This window comes from Peromyscus leucopus, chromosome 16_21, assembly GCF_004664715.2.
Source record: "Peromyscus leucopus breed LL Stock chromosome 16_21, UCI_PerLeu_2.1, whole genome shotgun sequence".
Lineage (NCBI taxonomy): Eukaryota > Metazoa > Chordata > Mammalia > Rodentia > Cricetidae > Peromyscus > Peromyscus leucopus.
This window is the reverse complement of record NC_051084.1, coordinates 2,702,618-2,724,092: the sequence shown is the minus strand read 5'-3', so window position 1 is coordinate 2,724,092 and position 21,475 is coordinate 2,702,618. Positions and strand designations below refer to the sequence as shown.

Genomic DNA, 21,475 nt, shown 5'->3' with positions numbered 1-21,475 from the left:
TACTGTAATATAAAGGACAGCTTGAAGTTTCCAAACACTTGACCCCCCAAAACAAGGGGGTGTCTTTCTTGCTCTATAGAGCATTGTGTCTTTGGCTGTTTTCATCAGCACTTAAGGTTAGACCAGATATGGTCACCACCAAAATTGCTGTTTTGATTTGGATTTCTAAAAATATCTCATGGGAAGCCTGTAGTGCAAGAGGATGATGGTTGCATATGCTTCCAAAGAGTAAAATATAAAACATTTGAACTGAATTGCCTAAAAGCTGAAATTGAGTGCAAATAATGCTTTGTAGCAATAGCTATAATTAACCGTCCTAATGGAATCCTTTGAAGATAGAGGCGGTTCAACAAGTGAGTTTAATTGAAAGTAACGTTTCCAGACTAATATTCCATCAAACCCAGATTGAAAGAGGAGAGCTCAGCCGTGACCCCGGTTGAAAGTATTGAGTATAGTAGGAGATGCCCAGGCAGGGGAGGGGGGGTGCTCTCTTCTCTCTTCTCCACATTTCCAGGCACATTTCCCAGTTTCAGGAATCTTCTATGTCTTCTGGAAAGAATGTATCATTCTCTTCAAGACAATATCATGGCTGGATCTATCTCCTGTGTAAGTCCATCAGTCTCCTACAAAAAACAAAACAAATTTTAAAAAGGAATCCAGGAGTCTGGTGTGGTGGCGCACGCCTTTAATCCAGCACTTGGAAGGCAGAGGCAGGTGGATCTCTGTGAGTTCAAGGCCACTCTGGTCTACAAAGAGAGTTCCAAGAAAAGACACTGGCAGACCAATACCTCACACCTCATTACCAGCTCTGGGAACATCACATTCTGGGAAGTGTGCACTTACCCACTAGCTCTGGAGGGCTCAACTGTCTTATAGAATTGCCTCCAGCCTGAAGACTTCCGTCTTTGCTATTTAGCAGCTGTGTGACTTCTGTTGAGTTACTTGGCATCTCTAAGTAGATGCTTCTCATATGAAAAAAAAAATAAGACAGGATTATTGTTATCATCACATATCCCAGAAGACTGAGGAAGCTGAACTGTGCATAGTCATGTGGTGCTCTGGACAGTGTCGGGCACTATGAACTGTGTGAGGAGGGCTGGTCACAGGGACCAGGGCCTTCCCTGACACTCAGAATGGGTCTGTGATCCAGAAGCATCCTTGGGGCCTTGTAGCCTTTTATTCACAGAATTCAGCTTGGCACAGGAGATGGTTAATAGGTGCTCCTGTGTCTGGCATAATGCTCATGTCTCCTAGGTGTGTGGCTCTGTATCAGGTGATCACTGGAAGTTGACCAGGTCTTAGAAGCATTGCACTGTTTTTGTGGTCAGTTGCAAAAGATTTTCTATGTAAAAAGCATGGCTAAGTAGGAATGTATTTTCCTGCAGAAGAAGTCAGAATACTGTTCCCCGGAACACTCTAACCCCTGATGCCCAGAGTCAGTAGGATGCTTAAAAGCTCAGCTCTGGAATCAGACACTCTGGGCTTTAACTGTGGCCCTGTTAATCAGAGCTACTGATAAGTTTAGTAAGTTGATGCCTCTGAACCTCCTAGTTTCTCCATTTTTAAAATTAAGATTATAAAAAGTGTTTAATATTTTAGTGTATTCTAAGTTCTTTATATTATCAAACCACTGAGTATTTGAAACACACCACTATTGTCTGTGGCTGCGCAAATAATGCCAAGGGATATATTAGTGATGTTACTTGCTTTACACTATCCTGCTAATAAGTGCCAGGAATAAAATTCTTTTTTTTTTTAACCTGGGCACTGGGCTTTGAACCCAGGGCCTTGTGCAAGCATTCTACCATGGAACCAGATCCCCAGCTTGGAAGTGGGTTTCTTACTGGTATCCATGTGATGGCCATGACATGGGCAGCCTCTTGGAGAATTGTCTGGAGACTTCTATGTGACCATAGGAATGAAACACTCTCCAAGCCACCTAGCGGAGAACAAGTAGTCAACAAATTTTTAACAACTGGGTATCACTTAAAGATTAGTGTTTTCCGCCTTTGGTCAGAGGGAAAATGCAAGGATGACTAAAGCATCCATGTGGTGGGTGAGAAGAGGTAGCAGCTACCTATAGAGATAGTAGCCCCTGACAGGTGTTCCTTCCCACCTGTCATGGCATAGGGCCAGAGTTGTGATGCTCTGCCCCTGAAACTTTCTGTCGCCGCCTTTCATTGGGAGCATGCAGAAACCCCAGCTTAAACAGCTGGAGTGGGAACAGGTCTGATGTCTGCCTGGCATGAAAATTTTCTAGAGAACATTAGGTTTCTAAAATGAACTGGACAGATCTATTTCCCAGGGAAATGGCATGTGGTAGTTAACACATCACTTCTGAACTCTGAAAATGGTTAATCATACAGATCCAGGGAAGATAGCTTGCACAGATCAGGCAGTGTGCACTTCAGAAATTGGTCAAAGTGAAAACCTGATGTAGATTGTTGGTTGCTGGGTAGCCAGTCTGTCTCTGCTCTCTTGTTTATTAAAATAGTCCCAGTTCTATACAGGTTTAAGACAGACAGGGATGGCTGGGCAGTGGTGGTGCATGCTTTTAATCTCAGCACTTGGGAGGCAGAGGTAGTTGGATCTCTATGAGTTTGAGGCCAGCCTGGTCTACAAAAGTGAGTTTTGGGACAACCCGGATTGTTACATGGAGAAACCCTGTTGGGTGGGAGGTGGGGGGCGGGGAGAAAGATGGGGATGTGCTCAAAAGAAGTATTTAGCAGCCACAGGAATCCTGTCATCTCTGATGGGGACTGGCTAGAAGGACACCTGCCCCAAGCTACACAATAACAAAGACTTAGTGGGAGTCTATAAGAAATTTCTGGAAAGATTTATCTTCTCTAATAGAAGATAGTCTGCCTGCCTGATAATTCTTTTTACTAGAGATTTTTCTATGGCAAGTAAAGTGTCTAGCACAAGTGCCTGGCCATGGTCATTGTGGTAAATACACACATCTTATCATACACCAGGTGCTGGTGAGGCCACAGGGAAACAGAAACCATCGAGCATGGTTGATGGAAGTGTAAGTCAGTACAGTCATTCTGGAAAACAATATGACAACACTCATGAAACTAAATGTGCCTGTGAGTTATGACTCATTCACATCATTGCAGGGTTCACACCAGGGACTCTCCCATAGTTCCCAGTACGGGTGTAGGGTGTTCATCAGAAACCTAGACTTGGTCACCTAGCATCTACCAATAGGAAATAGAGGAGGATAGGAGAAAAATGCAAGCCAGGGTCAATGGCAGGTAAACGTAGGACTCTCATCTGAAACAAGGGTACCCAGAGCACACAAACTGGATTACTATGGATTGAAATGGTTCATTGGTTATAAGCTTGGTCCCCCATATGGTAGGGATGAAAGGTAGTGAGAACATTAAGAGGTGGGGAAAGGACCACGAAATATCATTTTCTGGCTATGGCCCAGTCATTATAATCATGATCTCATAGCAGCTGAGGTTGCCTGCTCTGAGCCTGCTCAAGACTGAATCTGTCAACAGCTACTGATGGTTGGGAGAAGGTCTTATGAGGTCCACCCCTCCCTGCTGAACTACTGGCTACTGGTGGATTCTCAGAGAGAGGGAATTATTGTCTTCAAATGAGTACCTATTGGTAAGGTAGCAGGCGCACTGTGTAGTTCCATACCTGTGGTCACTCAGATGTCCTAGATGAAACTCGGGGTGCCATAAGAGGAATCAATGAGGACAACAACAACAAAAGCAGGAACATGGGAAAAGAACCTATCAGGAGGGAGGAGGAGAGTTCACAGGGGTGGGTGGAAGATAAGAGAAGATGGAGGCAAGGGTAATGAGAATACATTATACTCCTGGATCTAATTGTCAGACGACACACTTAATTAACAACAAGAACCAAATTCGTTTAAAAGATACACCCAGAGTTGTATCTCATGGGTGATTCTAAATCCAGTCAACTTGATAATGAGGAAACAGTGCAGTAATTCTCTGTGGCCCACAATGACTTATAAATTATTTTCCTCAAGTGATGCTTGGTTGGAAAGGCCAATTGCCTTGATTTAATCATTATATATTATATGTATGTACCAAATCACATTTGAGCTGGGCCAGCCATGGAGTAAAGAGAGCTGGTGGCCTGGAAGGTGGAAGGCAGAGTGGGCGGGACAATAGAAGAGATGGACGTGTGACCTTTAGATGACTGCTTCTGGTTTCCCTTTCTGCTCCCCAATCAACACACCACCAAGTGAACCCACTCCGTTTCTCAAGTGTCTGCCAATGCTAAGATAGCATAGTAAGAGATTGCAAACTGGAGTCCATTCCTGGAGTGTATAATCTAGGTAGGCGGTCAAGGCTTCAACAGGAGGAAAGTTAGGTAACCGTGGAAGAATAAAGTATAACACAACAAAGTAAGACTGCAAAGTTGAGCTTAGTGTGGGCCCTGGAGGGGCTGAACAGAGGAGGCCAGGATCACAGGGGGCTCTGTGGGAGAATCTTCTGAAAGCCACATTTCAAGGTTAGCCATAGATTGGAAAGTGAGAGGCAGAAGCCATGAGTGCTGAATGCCTGAAGTGGAGAGAGGTTTGATTCTACGTGACCAGAGTGAGCATCTTCTTGCTGCTGTAACAGAAAGAAAATAATGGAGCTCTGGGAGAAGGGGTGGGGGGTCTGGATGATAAAGACTCTGAAAGCCAGGCAGAGGATTCTGACTTGGGAGACAGAGATGTGAACATTGCATAAAGCTGTGCGGCTGAGAGCCAAAAAACCCCCTTAGCAGAGATCCAGGAACCCCCAAGGCCCAACCCCCACCATGACTTAAGGAACGTTTTTTCAAAAAGCTTAAGCAGGGAAGGAGTCATAAGGAGCAGAAAAGCCAGGTGTCACCTGTGGGCACTGCGGTCATCACTAAACCATAACGCAGAGCCCAGATGGGATCTCAGATGTCTTTCCCTCTCAGATCTAGGCAGACTCCATCCTTCGGCCAGGGCGACAACTCCAACCTTGCCTTGCGGCTGCATTTGTCAGGAGAGCTATGTCTCCTGACAAGTAAGATGTAGCTCCGAATTTCAACCTATCTAGCTTCACTGGACAAATCGATCTAAAGGTCTATAAATATATGCAACTATCACCATTTTTCACTTTGCTTTTTATATTAGAGCTAATACTTTCACCTGCTAGTTTTCAAACTTGTATGTGAGGCCTCACATATAGATCAGTCTCAGGCTGTTTAACGCACTTAAATGGTGAAATGGATCTACCGAAACTTTGGAAAATGTGCTGACTGTCATTCATCAACTGCATGGAGTTGGCAAGTCTGGTGTAGGCTCAGGTATCTGCATGCCATCAAGCTTTCAAAATTATCATTGGCAAATTGAAGGCTGAAACCTACTGTCATCAAAAGGACCAAAGGGACCAAGGGAGGCAGTTTAGGAGAATAATACAGTATAGAGGTGTTCAATAAATTGGAGGCTGAAAACTAGCTGTGGGTAGCTTCTGTATAAGTATGACTGGGCTCATATTCTGAAAGGGTAAACATTGTTGCAAAACCATGACTCATGCTCTGCTGAGCCCCTCCTCCATCCTCAGAAAACAATGTTCACTTCCACCTGAGGTGGAGTTCAAGATCCTGATTGGCAGGAAACGTTTCCAGCCCAGCACTGGGCAATCCTTAAAGACTGAGCCCCACTGCCAGGAACCTGCAGTGAGGGAGGAAATAACAAGCTGATACCGCCTAGATGTTCGCTACTTAACTAGCCTTAGCTTTGACCGGCTTGTGACACTCACTAGCTCTATCAGCTGGTTTTGTTTGAGACTGGGTCTCATGGACCTGTAGCTGGTCTTGAGCTTGCCATGTAGACCAAGGACTATGATACCCCTGCCTCTACTTCTCAAGTGCAGTAGTTACAGGCAGGTGCCACCGTGCTTGGTTTTATGCAGTGCCTATTATCTCATATACCTCTCATGTTTGTGGAAAGAATATAATATCCGTTTTCTGTGGTGGTATTGTGTTCCCCAAAATATTGTGTACTCTAATAAATTTATCTGGGGTCAGAGAACAGACAGCCACTAGATACAAAGGCTAGAAAATGGTAGCACTCACACCTTTAATCCTAGCATTCCAGAGATAGAAATCCCCCTGGATCTCTGTGAGTTCAAGGCCACATTGGAAATAGCCAAGGATGGTGACACACGCCTTTAATCCCAGAAAGCCAGCCTTTAATCCCAGGGAGTGGTGGTAGAAAGCAGAAAGATATATAAGGCGTGAGGACCAGAAACTAGAAGATTTTGGCTGGTTAAGCATTCAGGCTTTTGAGCAGTAATTCAGCTGAGACCCATTCCGGATGAGGACTCAGAGGCCTCCAGTCTGAGGAGACAAGACCAGCTGAGGATCCGGCGAGGTGAGATAGCTGTGGCTTGTTCTGTCTCTCTGATCTTCCAGTGTTCACCCCAATAACTCGGCTCGGGTTTGATTTTATTAATAAGAACTTTTAAGATTCCTGCTACAGTTTTCTAAGCATTTTTCAAGACTGCAAGACACTAAGAATTATAGCCACCCTATACCATAAGTCTCCTGAACTTATTCCTCCTAGTGTGCTGAAATGTTATCTTTTTTTGTCAATACCTCACAGCTCTCTCTCTTCCAACCAGCCCACCTCTGGAAAACACTAGCCTATTTTCTACTTCTGTGAGCCAATTCCTTCCTATTAAATATGTGAGTAAAAATATGTGCTTTGTCTTCCTGGTTCAAGATACAAATAGACATTTACACATGCAGCATTCACACACACACACACACACACACACACACACACACACACACACACACTGTCGTCATGAGCATATGCTTTTAAGTCTCTGTAGAGGTTAGACATGCCAATGACCAGAATCATACAGCCTGTCCTACTTGCTGTTTTCCAAGCAGGCAGGCAGTAGACTCAAGGTTAGTTAGAGAAGAACTGACAGATGAGTCTAGGGTGATACCAGGAGTGTTCCCACATATGTTTCAAAGGTAAGCCCACTGGGGAAGGTGTTTTCTGTCCAATTCCTCCAATGAGGAAACCAAAACAGAAGATCTACCACTTGCTCAGATCCTAGGAAATGAAACCCCAAGACTGACCTCCTCACATTCAACGCTACATGTGGAAGGGATCCTGAAGTATACCAGCTTTGAGTACAGAGAATAGGGAGGTGAATATAAGTCTACTCTAAAGAGAGGGGGGGTCAATGAAACTGAACCCTCAGTGAGAGAGAACAACCCAAATAATTTCTTAATAACCAAATTCAAAGCAGTATGGAAGTGATCTCCAGGGAAAAAGAAATCAACTACAGATGAAGAATAAAGGTACAAAAAAGGTGCAGTACTTCCTTTCAGCCTAGTATGGTATTTAATGCACTGATACTTTCTTCCTGTCAAACACGTTTTTTTTTTTTTTAGCCTATAAATAAAATGACACAATTAATGCAATTATATCAAAAATTGCATAATACTGATTTTAAAATGAGGATAATGAGTAGTGCTTGCTCAGTCCTAATCTGGGAATTTATGTCAATTCATGTATTTTTGCATATTCTATGAGATCTCCCACTTCCATTTGTTTCTTTCTATTTCTCTGAATACATTTAGAGTTATTGTGCTCTGTGGCAGCTCTCTCTTCAGCACACAGTTTGGCCTTAGAAAAACGCACAGGCAAAATGGAGTTGGCTTTCTTGTCCTCCTGGGTGAAAATAAAGAATGGGATTTATACCCAATAATAGAAAATAATGAAAAATATTTTTAAACTTTGTTCCAAAGGAAGTGAAGCTGGACTTCAAGAAGGCTCCTCCCCCACTGCAAGGAGCAGCCCCTTGTTCAGAGAGTGGAAAATAGCCTCCTTTGCTCCCCACTGGTATTATTAAGGTTCCTATTGAGACATAGTTAATCATGCCAATTAGGAGCTGGTTTACACTTGGCCTTCACTGCCAGGCACAGGCTCTGTGTCTATGAGAAAGTAGGTAGATAAGCAGCCAGTTGTGTCTCAAGATGATTAAATGCATGTGTCCCCCACCCCCTATAACTTTTTTTCATCTCTATCATTTTAAGTTTATATAAAATTTATGTTCAACGAAATACAAAATTGAATTTGACACGTATTCATCCAAATGCATCAAACCACAAGACAGAACATTCCCTACCCAGAAGGGTGTTGGTTTTTCTTCTAGTTGATCTTGCCCCACCCCCACCCAATCAGAAGCAATAATACACTTATTTCTACTTCCATTTATTAATTTGGCATGAGTTTAAACATCATACAAAATAGAAGCATGTTTTATGTTCAAGATGAGCAGAAATCAGGAATGAGAGTAAGGAGTTTGAGAGGGATTGTAAAATATCAAAGGTATTCTGCAAAATTATGACAGAGCCTCAAAAGGTCGTGCAGAGACATACCCTGTGGCAATTGTACTCCCAGGTCTGTATATACTGTGATAAATGTAAGACCATGAGAAAACTTGGATATGAACCTCCAGAGTAGCCTATTTTAGAAAAAAAGGAAATAGCCCAAAGTTGGTCAACTCATGGGAAAATAAAACAACATATAGTCACAAAATGGATTCTTCTTCCAGTCTATAGAAAGAATGAAGTCAAGGTACTTGTACAACATGAATAAGCCTTGAAAAACTATGCTAAGTGGAAGGGCCCAGCCCTAAAAGGGTAGGATTCCCTTTACAGAAAATGACTCCAGTGGACCCATCCACAGTGACAGGAAGCACCCTGATGAGGTCTGATGACTGGGATAGACAGAGGTACAGGAACTTGGTAGCTAAAGGGCCCAGACTTTCTTTTTGAGGAAATGAATATGTTTTAGGATTAGTAAATTCCACGGTATGTGACTTGTGTCTAAATAAAGCTGTTCTAAGAGAACATGTTGAGAATCTACCCATGTGCAGACAGCAGTCATAGGTAGAAAACCACAGCAGCATCCCTGAAGAGGAGATTTAATGGGACAATTGCTTGGTATTGTGGCCTAAGAATGAACTCCATGTCCCCAGGGAACAGAGCTGGCTCCAGTAAGGTCTCTTTCCCATGAGAAGGCTCTGGGATTTGTTGCCTTTCCCAGGGGCCCTTCCCTCTCTCCAGAGTCTAAATCCCAGGACTCAACTAGTTCTGTCCCAGTGTCCCCTGCTCTCAATTAGTTTCTTTTGCAAGGACAAGGTGATGGCCTCCTTGGGTGTGGCATTGTGTTTAGCAGAATATACTAGTAGCATGTGGAGGTGGGAAGAGCCCATCAGAGAGGAAGGTCAAGAAATCTGTGGTACAGACAGTTTTGTGTTGGTAATGTTATTTTGTTCTGCTTTGAGATATGTTCTCATCTAGCTCTAGATGGCCTTAAACTCCTTATGTAGCAGAGGACAACCTTGAACTTCTGGTCCTCCTACATCCACCTTCTAAATGCTGGGACTTTTGGGTTTATGTCTGGTTTATTTGGTACTGGGGTTCAAACCCAGGTCTTCAGTGCTATATCTGTAGGCCCCAGAGGGGAAGAGGTCAGAATCCCTCATTACTAATCCGGTACTTCATCTCATTCTGCCTTACCTCAAAAGAACAATGTCCTGACCTCTAGTCCAATCACCTAAAGCCCAGCCCTGGGAACATACCCAACGCTATCACTTCCATGCTGTATGATTTTAGTTAATGTCCTGTCCTGTCTAAGCCTCACTGATCTGTGTGCCAGAGAATATGTTAGCACCCACATGATATGGGAGTGGGTAAGTTTATGTGGGCAGATTTATTATAAAGAGAGCTAAGAGTATTTGGGGTAGCTATTCTGTCATTTGTGCCATAAAGAAGCCAACAGACTTTAAAAAGGCCACATTGCATTTCAATAGCTCATTATTTATAGACATTGAACTTTCCATTTCCATTTCATGTAATTTTCACATATGTAAGCCTTGTGAGGTGGCACACACCTGCAGTCCTAGCGCTCAGGAAGAACAGAACATCAAGGCCACCCTTCGCTACACAGGGAATGTGAGGACAGCTTGAGATGCACAAAACCTTGTCTCAAAAAAATAAATGACTACACATTAAGTAGATGATAAATAAGTAAAGTTCCTTAACTCATGTGTTGTACAAGTCAGGTGGCAAGCAGGGTCTAGCTTGTGACTGGCAATTCATTGAAGCTTATAGTACCTGGCTCACAGTAAATGCCATTCCCTCTAACTGCTGAGTACTTACTGTGTGCTGAGTTGTATAACACGCCCTTTGTGTACCATATCTCACTTCAACTTCACCCTGTCTGTAGCAGCTAAGAGAGTAACCACTGCTTATCACGGTACTGAGGCTTCACTCATCCTAAAGGACTGCACAGGCATTGGAAGAAATTTGAAGAGTTTTTACCACTAGTTGCTCAATATGGGTAAAACTGAGGGCCAGGGAACCAGTGATGATGTAACAGAAACATACATGGCAAGGTTAAGGTATTTATCATGCATTTAGTAAAAGACCTATTTGCAAACTACCAACATATTATGTAAATGAGATAGATGATAGACAGAGTCATACACCCATGCAGTTATTGAATTAGTTACCTCAACATGATGAGTTTTAGCTTTTTCTGAGAGGTACTTACTGTTTCATCCAAAGAGGGCAAACTGCTCTCCGGGTATTCAGTGCTCTTAAAGTGGTACTCTTGTTTGTCATCTGTTGCTGTGATAAAACACGACCCAAAGCAACTTCTAGGAGGAAATGATTTATTTCATTTTATAGGTTACAGTCCATCATCAAGGGAAGCCAAGGCAGGAATCTAAAGGAGAAACTGTAGAAGAATACTGCTCAGTTGGCTTTCCTATACAACCCAGGCCACCTACCCAGGGACCATGTGCCCTCCCATGTCAGTCATTGATCAAGACAATTTCTCTTGTCTTAAGATTGTCACAGACTAATCTGATCTGGCTCCCTCTTCCAAGGTGACTCTAGGTTGTGTCAAGACAGTATAAAGTAACAGGTACATGTGGTTTGACTGGTAAGTGGGGATTGTTCTGTATTAATTTACTTGTCTATGTATCTTTCTAAAGGATGCATTGCAAGTCTGGTTACACACTGAAGAATCCTGGCAGATGGGACAGAAACATTCCTGATTTGGAAGAAAGGCTCATCAGGCAAAACATCATCCACCCAAGAGTACAGATGCTGCATTTATAAGGTACTCACATGGAGAGGGGACCACCAGATCTCAAGGAGCTGTGCGGTCTTACCCTATGACTTGAGTGTGGATTAGGTTTCCATACCCTTGTCTACCCATCATACTAAATAGGGGGACTCCCATCATACTTAAGGAGACTAGGGAATTGATTTGCAGCTGGGCAGAAGATTTTCTTTAACACAAGTTGGAAGGTGGGAGGGGGTAACCTGTTACAGGAGCTGTGAGAGTAAACTTGAGTTCAAAAATCATCCTGCCAACTGTATCCTTCCCCATCCACAAGACAGGAGGATTTAGTATCTAGATCCCAACCCCTTTCTGAAAGGCTACCAAGAAGGAATTTAAATTGTGATGGATACTAAAATGCAGGGTAGAAAACATGTTTACAACATGGAGTGTGGTACAGAGAAATACCGAGCAGCAGGTTTTCAGGTCCCCACACCTTGAAGGGAGAGCACAGGCCACTTCATGTGCTTCTGGATGCTGACTGCACCAAGGCAGCTTATGACTTTCTGGCTCTTGTTTATAACCCCAAGGCTGAACTGTACATTTTAAATTGGAAACAATTTCTCTGCAGCGTTTTGTTCACACACATGAGTGAGAAGTCTTTAGGGCCTCTGTGGCTTTATCGTTCCAGCCCCTGGAGCAGTAGAGAGGAAAGGTGTTGGGGCGGGCTAGAGTGTCAGTCCAGCTCTGTGCCCTTTTGAAAGTTATTTGCTGGTTCCTGGCTTCAGGATCAATAGCATCCCTCCACAGCAGCAGGGACAGCAGTAGATAATCTGCTCAATAAACAGTCAGAGGAAGGCCAGCTTGTTCTTCTGGGAATGCCATGGGGAAATTACAAAACATTGAGAAGCTGTGCCATGGGGGAAGAGGCCCATTCTGAACAGAGGGGCCTTGGTGGTCTCACTACCCTTAGCCGGAAGGGCAAGGTGAGGATGTTTGACTCTTACAAGGATGAAGGAAAGCAGGGTAGACTGACCAAACAAGAAATGTCGGCATCCTGTACCCAGCGAGCTCCTGTCTACACATGGACAGAGTATATCAGATTTTCCTGTGGAGGAAAATGAATAGGTGCAGGGGCAGGGATCTCAGGCCACCAGGAGAGAAGTGGCATGGAATGAATTCCCACCAAAATCCCTCTGAACTGTGAAATATTAGAGTCTACATTTGATTTCAGTTATTAAGGGCCTAGATTGGACACAGGAGGAACTTGTATGGTATAGGTTGTGATCTTTTTCAGACACTTTCACAAAGGCAGGCTTGGGAGTCTCTTATGTGGCTACTGGGTGGTAGGTAGTCTCAGGAAACCACCATTCAAGACTCTACTGAGCACATCCCCAATCAGAAAATTTTCTTAAAGAACACTGGGATGAGCCCACAGTAAGGCATAATGAGACTTCTCTTCAGGCTGTGAGTATATCATAAACAGAGAAATAACCTTATGAACTATACAGTAAACACAATAAATATACACATATGATACACATGTGTATCTGACTATCTGCACACATGTGCATGTGCACACACTCACACACAAATACACACACACACTCACATCTTTTTCAGTTAATGCTAGCATAACCCCATATCTCAGGTAGGGAGCCCCAGGCATGGAAGAAATGAGAACTTAGCTTAAGGTCATTTACTGGTCAATGGCAAAGGCCAGCTAAACAGGTAAGGCAGCTACCAGAACCCAGAAGTACAGATCTACTTTCTAGTCGCAATGCAGTAAGCCTGTGATGGGACCTCACAAGTCTAGGAATCCCTAGATCCTGGCTCTCCTCCCCCTTTCTTCACTCGTGAATGGCTAACACAGCACCCCAGAATTCACATCCTTGCCCCAAATCTCAATGTCTTCTGTAGTCATGCTTCAGCTAGCTACTCAGCAAAACTCAGACCAGCAAAAGGTTATCACTCTTGCTGGATTTTGTTTCATTGCCCCATGAAAGCCAGCTATTTCCTTCAAATTGGTATCAGTCAGGCCAGGAAGTTTCTTTTTCCCTGTAATGCATTGTGTGTGGGGAGATCTGAGGGTCCTGTGGCTGCAAGGACAGAGTCAGATTGGCTTGGGGAGATAGAAGTGGGCTGTCCTAGCCTTGTCCTGTGGCCCCTCTGAGTTGGCTCAATCAGTCTACCTCCCAAGGGAGTTAGGCAGACTGGTACAGTTTTACCTACCAAGGGAGATAGGAACAGCAAGACACCCATCACAACTATTACTCAGGACAATTATCATCAATCAGAAGAGTCTCAGCTCTGTATTAAGGCATCTAAGAATCTTACACTACTTTGTTCTATCTCATAAACCCACTGCTGGTAGTCCACCAGCAAGGGACAGCACCATTTTCAGAAAACAAACCCCTCTGAAAGAGGAGGTGGTGCCAACGTCAGAGGACAGGCCACCTCATTTTCCTGTCACAGATAACATACTAGGGTTTATAATACCAGTATGGATCAATAGAAATATAGTACTGTGTGTGTCTAATGTGGGCTGTAGTAGATAAACTGATGGCCTGTAACAATGCCCATGCTCCAATCCCTCAAGCCTCAATCCCAAGAAGGGAATTGAGGCTGCAAATTGAATTGGAGTTGCTGATTAATTTTAAATAAATAGATGATTCTAGATTATTTTGGTGGTCCAAGTTACCATCAGAAGGGCTTTCAAATAAAAGAAAGAGTGAAGTGCTGGGAGCAGGGTGAATCAGTTGGTAGAGCATCATGCATAGAGCCCTGAGCTTAATCCCCAGAACCAAATAACTGAGCATAGTGGTACACATGTGTAATCCCAGCACTAGGGAGGTGGGAAGAGGGGAACAAGACATTCAAGGGCATATGATAGATAACAAGAGCTTATTCTTCACTCTCCTGTCAGCTGGTCAGCTAGGTGTTGGCTGATGTAAGCAGTGCTTGTGGGAACATGATTCTGCATCTATATCACACTCCCATCACCAAAGGAACAGTGTTACCAGGATCATGAGAGTTACAAGAGCAAATTTCCACACATTCCATTCTCCACTTGGGTGATAAGACCAAGAACTTCCCAGAGAGCACAAGAAGTCACATGGCCAAGTCCAAAGTCCAGGAATAAAAGTCCGTTCTATCCAAATGTGCTATGTGATCATGGCAAAGGGGTGAATGCATAGTTTTCTAAGGGAGGGTTACAGAATTGTAACAAGTAGTTCAAGCTACCAAAGACAATCAACATCCTATTGTTACGGATGAGGAAAACAGAACAGAATCACTCAGAATTTCCCCCAAATCATACCACTAGTACACAAGGGAGCTAGGACCGGAACTTCCGATGGTCAGTCTTAATGGTCAACTTCACAAGACCTGGAATCACCAAGAAAATAGGCTCCGGGCATACCTGTAGTGAATTAACTTGATTAGATTAATTGTGGCGTGGTGATCCATCTATTGTGGGTGGCACAGTTACTATGGGTCAGAATCCAGGACTGAATAGGAGAGAATGCAAGCTACATGAAGCATTCACCACTCCCTATTTCTTGACAGTAGATGCCATATGGTCAGTTGATGCCTCAAGCTCTCATTGCTGGGATTCCATCCTTTCATGGACTGTGACCCTGAACTGTGATTTAAATAAACCCTCTGTCTAGTAAATGAGTTGTGCCCGAGCATTTTCATCAATGCAATAGACGAAGAAACTAAGACAGAAGCAAGTAGGTAGCTTTAGAATGATGTTTAAGAACTTACATCTGCTGGTGAGTACAGTTAAGTCTGTATGACACTAAACGTTATTGTGTCTGGGCAGGGTGCATTGCTCTGGGCTGCAAAGATTCTCAGAAGCAAAGGAACAACACTCCAAGAGAGAGCAAACCAATGGAAAGGCAGCCAGCTTGAGCTGTTGCTTTCAGTGAGGCCACATTCTCTCTTCCAGGCCTGGGGCCAAGAAGGTTCTGTGGCTTTCCAGGGATGATTGTACAGCAAGTCCAGCACCCAGGCTGAGTCAGCTATCCATGGCTGTCACAAGGCCAAATGTCCTTCTTCCCCATCTTCGGGGACTGAATCTGCTGCTAAGGGAGGCTGCTTTATAAGAGGCCAGCACGTCTGTTCCTTTGACAGCCGGAGACCAGAATGAGGTAAGGCGGTGAGGAAAAGTTGAGGAAGAAAATGAGAGTTATGGGGAGAAGCAGAGCTGTCCCTGAGCACTGGCGAGCAGATGTAGAAAGAAATGAAGACGAGAGTGAAGTAATCCTCAGAAAGAAGCATTACTGAGAAACAGTATTTCAGAGCACCTAGTTGGATTTCCTGGAAGAGATCAAAAAACACATCTGGGGCCTCCATAGAAGGCTGACAGGGCGGGAAAGCCAGGGGCAGGAGGCAGCAGTGGCTCCACAGGAGAAAGCAGCCAGTGTCTGGAGAACAGTCCCAGAACCAAAACTACCCAGAGACCTTAAATACTGGGGGTGGGGTCAGGGATCCCCCAAGTCTATACATACTTGGTCCTACAAACAAAGTCAGTGGTTAATGTGACTTAAGTCCTAAGCCTGAACCAGAGGGCAGGGAATCCCCTGTGAGTCCTACAGCAACTGGACCTTATTCCTGTTCCCTGTCAATCTGAGTGAAGGCCATCCTACCCCAGGTAGTCTTCTTTTGATTCAGTGAAGGATGTGGTATCATTTTACTTAAAAATGAGAACTCCAAAAGGGCAATTGGCATTCTTTGCTCACATACCGTAACCCTTCAATTCAGCTCACAAACATCCTGTGCAGGATAAGTAGCATTTGTTGCCATGTTGGCCAATGCTAGGTGAAGTTAGTTTGCTTACAGTCACCAGCTAAAGAACCCAGGATGGCTGGATTCCCAAACTCTGGTTCCGTATATTTTACCAGGCTCCAACTCTGCATCCAGTGCGGAGACTGAAAGAGAGAGGGCCCTTTGATTCCTGTATTAGCTGCTTGCAAAGTAGCTGCTGCTGAGAAGTCACAAAAACATAGTTGAGGGCTTAAGAGTAAGCATCCTGGAGTCATCTTGAGCATCTGAAGCTTACTTTTACCATTTCCCATCTAGACTGGAAGATGGAATACAGCAGTTAACCTCTCTTGCTAAGTTTGTTCATCTGTAAAATAAATATGGCAATAGTAACAATACTCAACAGTCTTATGAGGATAAAATACTTCGGTGAAAATAAAGAATTTACAATAGTGCCCAGAACATAGTATGGAAACAGTGCTGTTGTGTTGTGTTTTGTTGCTATGACTGCAGTAGTCAAAATTGACTTTATCCTTTCCAAAGTTGAAATGTAATGGAGGAAGACAGGAATGAAACAAAAGCAAATGACTATATCCTTGTAGATGATGCTGTGAAGACAAAAATGGCATCATCAAGATGAAGAATAGGAATTTCAGCGTCTGTTCATCACAGGAAGATGAATTTGAACAACATTTAACCAAAAAGGCTAAGGAACCCAAGAGAAAGGTTGCAGCATCTGGGTGGAACAGGAAAAAAAAAAAAAAGAAGACATATTTTAAATGGTATGAGAGATAGCTCTATACTGTCCCACATCAGCCTTCCTCCTCATGACTCTGGAAAGAGTTGCCCTTCATTTGGAGGAAAGAGAGTAAGGAACATTGTGTTTGACACAGACTCCAACCTCAGGCCTACCCTAATGAATTCCACTCTCAGGCCAAGTTCTACAAATCTAGGCTTTAGGTTACAGTCAATGAAAAACCCCTGGTGAAGTTCAGTAGAGAATAAACCCTCACAGACTCAGAATTTAGTTTACACTCATGGATCCAGGTCTTAGACTCCACCCACTGACCCCAGACATTGGGCTTAGGCACAGAGACCTAAGCTCTGGGCTTATCCAAATGACTCCAGGCTCTAGCATGGCCCCTACAAACTCAAGACACAGGCCCACCTACCCAATGATCTAGGCACCAGGGCATCCTATCATATTCACGGTTCCAGCAGTAATCCTACTCAGAGACTTTATCAGTCAGCCCACCCAAACTCTGGATGTGGGTGAGCTGACCGGCGGATGACTTGCTTTGCTATAGCTAATCTATGAAGAATGTAAGTGTGCTTACTTCTTCAAATGGACTCATATCAACATAAGACCACAGGATCATGAACAGTCAGAGAGACCATTAAAGAAACAAATCGCAAGGAATTGGATATTCATGAATTGCCTGAAGAACCCAAAATAACTGTCTTGAAGAAGTTCTGTGAAGCATAAAACAATATAGATATATTACTGCATGATATCAGAAAATAGCACATGAACAAAAGTAAACAAAGACAAAAACCATTAAAAAAAAAAGAACAAAACAGAAATTTTGACACCAATTTACAATGACCAAACTAAAAATTTCATAGGTAGCTTCTACAGCAGACTTGACTAACTAAAAAAAGGAATCAGCAAGCTCAGACGGGTCATTTTAAATTAGCTGGGAACAAAACAATAAAAGAGTAAAATACAAAAACCTTCTAGTACACCATCAAGTAAAAGATAGAAGGGGCTGATAACAGCTTGTTGAAAGAGAAAAAGACTCATAGAAAACATTTCATAGCTGGAAAAGGAAATAAACATCAAGCTGAGTCCCAGAGAACCCCAATCTGGTTATTGTGAAGACATCTCTACTGAGACACATTATAATCAAATTCTCAGAAGCCAAAGACATAGAAGTCTGACAGCAGTAAGAGAAAGCTAACTTGTTATATACAGGTGAACTGTCATAAGAACATCTGCAGATTTATCAGCAGAAATCCTGAAAATTAAAAGAGAGTGGGACGATATATTCAAAGTACTGAAAGAATAACTGTCAATCAAATACCTGAAAGCTATCTTTCAGAGATGGAGGGCACAGAAAAGCATTCCTAGACAGAGAATAGATGAGGGGGCTGTACAGCACAAGGCTTGTCTTAAAAGAAGCATTAAAGGAAGTCCTTCAAGTTTAAATAAAGGGGCACTCACTAATAGCACAAAGACACATGCATGCAGAACTCACAATAAAAGCAAGGAAATGGTCAAGTTCAGAAAAATACTGCAATGGTGGTATGTAAGTTACTTTCAATTCAAGGACACAGTCTTCAAGACTGAAATATAACATAACTATAGCATTATTTGTTTGCTAGTAGATATGCAATAGTAGAAATCATAACACTAATAACGTAACATGTAGTGGGAAAGAAGTGTGGCTTTTCTGTATGTAGTTGAAGCTGTCATCAACTTAAAACAGACTTTATGATAAGATGCTTGGTGTAAACTTCACAGGAAATACAAAGAAAAATTCCACAGTGGTTAGATCCTTAGAGAGAGAGAGAGAAAAGCAAAGCACACAAATAAATACATATCATAGAATCACAAAGAAGACTGTAGGAAGGGATTAATGAAACCACAAAGCAGCTAGGAAAACAACAGAATTGCAACATTAAGTCCTGACCGATCAGTGATTACATTAAATATAAATAGATTAAATTGTCCAATCAAATAAAGACTAGCTGAATGGTTAAAAACAAGATCCAATTATGCTATCCATAAGACGACTTTGATCTGATATGGAGGCTCAAATTTGTAATTCAAGCATTCCTGAAATGGAGGAAGAAGCCAGCCTGGGCTTCAAAGTGAGACCCTATCTCAAAAACACAAAATAATTTTAATAGAAGAAGGAGGAGGAAAAAAGATTATCATTAAGGCACAGAGAGGCTAAAAATTGGTTCAAATACTGACCAAAAGCTGGCAGAGAGGGGAGAAGTATGTTGACAGCCACAGAGTGGGATGGAGGTGAGGTTGAACTCAGACCAGAGCACACAGACTTCTTCAGCATAAACACAAAATGACAGGATCAAACCACAGAAGTCAAAGAGAGAAACTGGGAGTTGAAAACACAAGACATGAAACCTGATTTTGAGGACCAGCACCTGACACTGGGGGTGTGGTGGGGGTGTCAAAGGTGATCAGGTTGGATTCATGGATAGGATGATGTTGATGGAAGCCATAAACAGTATATCAAGAGGTGTGGTTACAATCCTGAAGCTGACAGGGAGTTGTTCCTGGCTACATTTAAGTTGAAGAGGAGCATGGTCAGACCTGGTCTTTTAGTACCTGGACTTGGTCGTTGGGAAAGGATGTGGGAGACGTCAAAATCGAATAAGAAAAGAAAACTCAATGTCCCAAGATAAGACCCAAGGAAGTTAGAGAAAAAAGACAGTAGGAAACAGAGATGTGGGGCCACCAGGAAAGAAGCAGAGGCAGGAACTGCTGATGGGATGGGGTCCCGGAAGACAGAAAACCACTTCTCCTTCCTTTTGATGAAGCAAGATTATTACTTGAGAGCAGAGCTGGACAGGACTTCCCAAAAACCAGGAAGGGAAGAGCCCCAAGTGTGTGCCTACAATAGATACCACATTTCCAAAGCATGTGGTGGACTGAGTCCATGATGGTACCCGATCAGCAGTGAGCTTTTTTTCATAAAGTCTTTTCCTTCAGAAAGCCAGGGCCCTGAACCTGAGAACCCCAAAACTAGTTATGGTAGACATGGAAAGATGTGATGTTGCCTCATCACACTATAGACAAAGAAAGAGAGGCTGGAAGGGGTCCACTTGGCAAATATCTCAAGGAATGAAAGCCAGGTTTCAAAGTCAGGGCCTTCTGTGTAGATGTAGAAAAGGACCATGAGAGATCAGAGGAAGAATAAACTCCATTTCTGCCCTCCTATCTGGTCAGTACCTCCCCTGACAAAAGGCATGGAGCTCCACCGTTCAGCCACCATGCGGATGCATCTACACAACTCCCCTTCCAGGAAAAAGCACAAGGCAGAGAGCTCTAGAAAGCTGACTTGGGAAAGCATATAAAAGCACACCAATAGCTTGGTTTCAGTAGGTACAAGGGTCTGAGCTACCCTACAGACCCACAGCCCAGAAACCCAGGCTTTGTCCATGCATCAGGGAATTGCCCACTTATTCCTAGAAGGGGAAGTCCCCACAAAGGCCAGGGCTCTGCCTCCACCCAAAGTTGGCCAGCACCACCACACACTCCCTTCTTCCTTCCTCATTCCCCTCTGCCTAGTCTCTATCAGCGCATTCAAAATGTAAAAATCTCTGAAGGACCCACTTCTGACGAGGCGGCCTATCAGGCTGGGTTGTTGTAAGAGATGAAGGCCAGCTGATGCCTGCAGCAGCATCAGCTGTCCACCCCTGGGCGGCAAGCCCTTCCCACCCTCCCTGGCAGCCCAGCACATAGAGGTCTGGCAGCCAGTGAAAAGGAAAGCTCCTATCTCTGACTCCTCGGAGCCTCTGATAAGAAATGTCATCCCTTGCTGGGTAATATTACTCTGCCAGATAAGGATCTCTATCTCCTCCAACATATGGCTAGCTACAGAACACAGGGTCTGCTGGAGCAGGATAATTTATTTGCTTAAGCTGCAAACCCTGGGCGGTCTGAGAAGCGCATCAAACAGAAGAAGAGCCAAATTATAACCTCTTCTGACCTGGCCTTGGGATTCCTCCCTGAGAAAGACAGGAACCTCCTCTGCTCCATACACAATGAGCACTCTCACCTCCCTCTGTCTCTAAAGGGCACCTAGACTACTGTTATCCTCACCAGACCCTCCAAAGATGCATTTTAGTCTTCTATCACAGATTAGGAAATTGAGATTCAATGGCGGTAAGTAACATGGCCAAGGTCATCCAGGCAGTCATACCAGAGCACAGCCTCAAACCCCAACAGGTCTGACTCACCAGCACACTGTCAGATGGGGAGGTTAATCCCAGCTTCTGGATTGGCTCTGCTCCAACAGCTAAATTAATCAATTAAGTCAGCTCTGCCTGACTTAACTGGCAATGTCAGCTCCACAGTGTAATCTCAAAGGTCTGTTTAAATTCATTTCTTGCTCCTAGTTTCTCTGCAGCTTGGGAAGGATGAGGAAGCCTTGCTGAGGCAAGACACTCAAGGAGAGGAGGGGAGGTCAAGGGTGAGACCAGAAGAGGGAGAAAGGACAACGGAACTTACATACTGAGTTCATGCATTCAAGGAATGAATGGTAGAGGGAAATTGTGGGGAAATCCTCTCTTCTCTGTTCATTCATTCACTCTTCATTCATTAATAGCTATGGACAATGTATTATGTGTCTGTTCTGGCTTGGCCCTGGTAATATCACTGCATCTGTAGGCAGTGCTACATCAGACTTCGTGGAATGGTTGGTGAGCTAGAAGTGATTGACAGGTCAGCAAAGAGGCAGAGATAACAGAACATGCCAAGGATACTTAGGCCTGTAGTGATCCCACGGCTGATATGGGGGCAGTGGCTGTGTGTTAAATGAGCAGCTGCTAGTCAGCTTCAGACTCTGGTATTCG

At 43.6% G+C, this 21,475-nt stretch overlaps 1 long non-coding RNA gene across 1 annotated transcript; it reads right to left on the bottom strand.

Annotated features, from left to right (window-relative positions):
- Window positions 1-341: 341 nt before the first annotated feature.
- Window positions 342-19,829, bottom strand: LOC119086748. Its single transcript, XR_005090093.1, has 3 exons — window positions 10,589-19,829; window positions 844-962; window positions 342-623 (listed from the first exon to the last, which is right to left on the bottom strand). It is a non-coding gene; the product is annotated as an uncharacterized LOC119086748 (long non-coding RNA).
- Window positions 19,830-21,475: the final 1,646 nt, after the last annotated feature.